Genomic DNA, 5,280 nt, shown 5'->3' with positions numbered 1-5,280 from the left:
CGCTGCTGTCTGTAATCCACCTGTAATCGATTTTTGTAAATTACATTAAGTAGTGATCCAATTTCATTTTTTTTCCTGAATGCCCAGTGTCATTTATTGAAAAGGCTAACATTTCTCATTTTCCCACTGCTCTGAAGTGTCCCTTCTGGATTATTCAAATGTATATATATGAATGGGTCTGTCTCTGAGATCTTCACTTTGTTCCTTTGGTCTATTTGTCTACCTCCGCACCACCATCACATTGTGTTTCTTGCTTCGTAGTAAAGCTTAATATCCCGTAGACCATGTCCTCCCATTTTGTTTCTCCAAAGTGTCTTGGCAATTTTGAGTCCCTTGCATTTTTACATATATTTTAGTACCAAAACATAAATAAAAATCCTTGAGATTTTGATTGGAACTGGATAGAATCTATAGGTTAATCTGGAGAGAACTAATCTTTACAATATTGAGTTGTCCAATCAATGAACATGGTCTATCTCTCTATTTATTTGGGTCTTCTAGAATTTCTCTAAATATTGCTCTAAAGTTTTCTGCATGAAATATATTTGTTAGATTTCTTTCCAGGTACTTGATTTTTTTATAGTATTGTAAGTGATACCTTTTCAGAATTTTTAATTTTCTAGTTTCTATTGTATTTTATACAGAAACAATCATTTTTGACATTGATTTGATATTCAGCAAACTTGATAAACACTCATAATTATAACAATTTATATGTAAATTCTCTTGGATTCTATGTATACAATCATATAATCTGCAAATAATGATAGCTTTATTTCTTCCTTTACATTCCCTGTACATTGTAATTCTCTTTCTTGGTTTATCACACTAGCCAGGACCTTTCCATACATTATGAATAGACATGGCAAGAGCAGACATCCTCATGTCACTGCCGGTCTCAAAAAGAAAGCCTTCAACCTTTCATTATTAAAATAATGTTTGCTGTAGGCTTTTTGCAGATACCATTTATCAAATTAAAGATGTTTCCTTCTATTCATAGTTTGCTAAGAGTTTTTACTTTGAATGGATGTTAAATTTCATCAAAAGCTTTTCTGCATCTATTGAGATAATCATGTAATTTTCCTCTTTTATCCTCTTAATACATAAAATTGCATTGATTTTTCAAATGTTAAACCAATCTGGCAATTTTGGAATAAATAGAGCTTGGTTGGATGCATTAACCTTTCAATTTATTGCTAGGCTAAATTTGCTAACATATATTTTTAGAAATTTTGCATCTACGTTCCTGAGTTGGATTGGCCTGTAACTTTCCTTTTTTGTACTATCTTTGGTAGGTGTTTGGTGTCAAGGTTATATCAGCCTTATAAAATGTATTGGGTATTATATCCTCTTTTTATATTCTCTGGGAGAGTGTGTAATATTGGCACAGTTTCTTCCTCACTGGTATGGTAGAGCATACCGGTGAGACCATCTGGGCCTGGAGGGTTCTTTGTGGAATGTTTTCTTAGTTTTAGATTTAACTTCTTTAACAGTTACAGGATTGTTAAGGTTTTCTATTTTTGTGTCACTTTTGATAGGTTGTACTTTTCTAGAAATTTCTCCATTTCATCTAAAACGTCAAATTTTTTGGCATAATATTGTTTTCAATATCTGCTTGTAATTTTAATGTCTGCAGAATCTATAGTTGTGTCCTCATTTATATTCCAGATATTAGTTATTTATGCCTTCTCTCTTTTTCTTGATTGGTCACACAAGAGGCTTATCAGTTGTATTAGTCCTTTCAAAAAACAAACTTCTTGGCTCTTTGTTAACCATCTCTGAATTGTATATTTGTTTTCTATTTCATTATTTCCTGCTTTTATTTTTATTATTTCCATTCTTCAACTTTCTTTGGATTTATTTTGCTGTTCTTTTTCTAACCTTCTTTATGGATACTTGGCTCATTATTTTTCAGTCTTTCTTCTAACATAACCATATTAAGACTGTAGATTTTACTCTAGGTTTTGCTTTACTTAGTAGGTTTTTTTTAAGCTATTTTTTTTTTTTTTACAGCAGTTTTAGGTTTACAACAAAATTTAGAGGAAGGTACAGAGATTTCCAATTTACCCCCTGCCCACACACATGCATAGCCTCCTCCATTATCAATATCACTCACCAGAATCGTACATTTTTTTATCAAGACACATTGGTAGCCTAGGCTGACACATCATACTTACCCGAAGTCTATAGTTTAACTTAAGGTTCACTCTTGGTGTTGTACATTCTATAGGTTTGGACAAATGCATGATGACATGTACCCACTATTATAATATACAGAGTAGTATCATTGCCCTAAAAATTCTCTGTGCTCTGCCTATTCATCCCCCCACCCCTGCCCTGAAAACTGCTGATCTTTCTATTGTTTCCATAGTGTTGTCTTTTCCAGAATGCCATATAGTTGCAATCATACAGCATGTAGCCTTTTCTGATTGGCTTCTCTCACCTGGTAATATGCATTTAAGTTTCCTCCGTGTCTTTTGATGGCTTAATAGCTCATTTCTTTTTAGGGTTGAATAATATTCCATTGTCTACATGTATCACAGCTTATTTATCCATTCACCTACTGAAGGACATTTTAGTTCCTTCCAATTTTTGGCCATTATGAATAAAGCTGCTATAGACATCCTTGTACAGGTTTTTGTGTGGACATAAATTTACAACTCCTTTGGGTAAATCTCAAGGAGTGCAATTTCTGGGTCATATGGTAAGAGTATGTTTAATTTTTTCAGAAACCACCAAACTGTTTTCAAAGTGGCTGTACTATTTTGCATTCCCACCAGCAGTGAACGAGAGTTCCTGTTGCTCTACATCCTTGTCAGCATTTGGTGTTGTCAGTGCTCTGAATTTTGGCTATTCTAATAGGTGTGTAATGGTATCTCATTGTTATTTTAATTTGCATTACCCTGATGACATGTGATATGTACCATCTTTTCATATGCTTATTTGCCACTGTACATCTTTGGTGAGGTGTCTGTTAAGGTTTTTGGCCCCTATTTAAAGTCAGGGTTTTTTTTATTGTTGAGTTTTAAAAGTTCTTTGTGCATTTTGGATAAGAGCCTTTTATCAGATGTGTCTTTTGGAAATAGTCTCTCTTAGACTGTGGCTTGTCTTCTAATTCTCTTGATATTGCCTGTTGCAGAGCAGAAGTTTTTCATTTTAGTGAAATCCAGCTTATCAATTGTTTCTTTCATAGATCGTGTCTTTGGTGTTGTATCTGAAAGGGCGTCACCATACCCAAGGTCACATACGTTTTCACTTATGTTATCTTCTAGGAGTTTTATAGTTTTACATTTAGGTTTATGATCAATTTTGAGTTAATTTTTGTGAAGCATGTGAGATCTGTGTCTAAATTCATTTATTTGCATGTGGATGTCAAATTGTTCCAGCACCATTTGTTGAAGATATTATCTTTACTCTCTTGTAGTGCCTTTGCTCCTTGGTCAAAGATCAGTTGATTATTGGGGGCTGGCCCGGCAGCATAGTGGTTAAGTTCGTGCACTCTGCTTCAGCATCCCAGGTTCATGGGTTCAGATCCCGTGTGCAGACCTACACACCGCTCATCAAATCATGCCGTAGCAGCATCCCACATACAAAATAGAGGAAGTTTGGCACAGATGTTAGCTCAGGGACAATCTTCCTCAAGCAAAAAGAGGAGGACTGGCAACAGATATTAGCTCAGGGCCAATCTTTCTCACCAAAAAAAAAAAAAAAAAGATCAGTTGACTATATTTATGTGGGTCTATTTCTGGGTTCTCTATTCTGTTCCATTGATCTGTTTATCTGTTCTTTTGCCAATACTACACTGTTTTGATTATTGTACCTTTATAGTAAGTCTTGAAGTCGAGTAGCGTCGGTCCAGTCCTCCAACTTTGTACTTCTCCGGCAGTATAATATTGGCTGTTCTGGGTCTTTTGCCTCTCCATATGAACTTTAGAATCAGTTTGTCAATGTTCATAAAATAACTTGCTGGAATTGTGTTGACTCTGTAGATCAAATTGTGAAGAACTGACATCTTGACGGTGTTGAATCTTCCTATCCATGAACATGGACTATCTCTCCATTTATTTAGTTCTTCTTTGATTTCATTCATCAGCATTTTATAGTTTTCCTCATATAGATCTTGTACATATTTTGTTAGATTTATACCTGAGTACTTCATTTATTTGGGTGCTAATGTAAATAGTATTTTGTTTTTAATTTCAAATTCCACCTGTTCATTGTTAGTGTATAGAAAAGCAATTGACTTTTGTATATTAACCTCGTATCCTGTAACCTTGCTATAATGGTTTATTAGTTCCAGAAGATTTTTTGTTCATTCTTTCAGATTTTCTACTTAGATGATCATGTCTTCTGCAAACAAAGCGAGTTTTATGTCTTCCTTCCCAATCTGTATACCTTTTATTTCATTATCTTGTCTTATTGCATTAGCAAGGACTTCAAGTATGATGGTGAAAAGGAATTGTGAGAGAGGACATGCTTGTCTTGTTCCTGTTCTTAGTGGGATAGCTTCAAATTTCTCAGCATTAAGTAAGATGTTAGTATAGGCTTTTTTGGGGGGGAGGTAATTATTATTTTTTTATTGATATTTTAATAGTTTATAAAATTGTGAAATTTTGGTTGTACATTTTTGTTTGTCCATCACCATATATATGTCTCCCTTCACCCCTTGTGCCCACCCCCTGCCCTCATTGTCCCTGGTAACCACAATACAGTTTTCTCTGTCCATGTGTTGGTTTATATTCCACATATGAGTGAGATCATACAGTGTTTGTCTTTCTCTTTCTGGCTTACTTCACTTAACATAATACCCTCCAGGCCCATCCACGTTGTTGCAAATGGGATGATTTTGTCTTTTTTTTATGGCTGAGTAGTGTTCCATTGTATATACATACCACATCTTCTTGATCCAATCATCAGTCGAGGGACACTTAGGTTGCTTCCACTTCTTGGCTATAGTGAATAATGCTGCACTGAACATAGGGGTGCATAAGCCTCTTTAGATTATGGATTTCAGATTCGTTGGATAGATTCCCAGTAGTGGGATAGCTGGATCATAGGGTATCTTTGTTTTTAATTCCTTGAGGAATCTCCATACCGTTATCCATAGAGGCTGCACCAGTTTGCATTCCCACCAGCTGTGTATGAGGGTTCCTGTTTCTCCACATCCTCTCCAACATTTGTTGTTTTTTGTCTTGGTGATTATAGCCATTCTAACGGGCGTGAGGTGATATCTTAGTGTTGTTTTGATTTGCATTTCCCTGATGATTAGTTATGTTGAAC

The sequence above is a fragment of the Ceratotherium simum genome, chromosome 5 (genome assembly GCF_057802395.1).
Source record: "Ceratotherium simum simum isolate JZ-2026a chromosome 5, ASM5780239v1, whole genome shotgun sequence".
In the NCBI taxonomy this organism is placed as follows: domain Eukaryota; kingdom Metazoa; phylum Chordata; class Mammalia; order Perissodactyla; family Rhinocerotidae; genus Ceratotherium; species Ceratotherium simum.
This window is presented reverse-complemented; position numbering follows the sequence as displayed.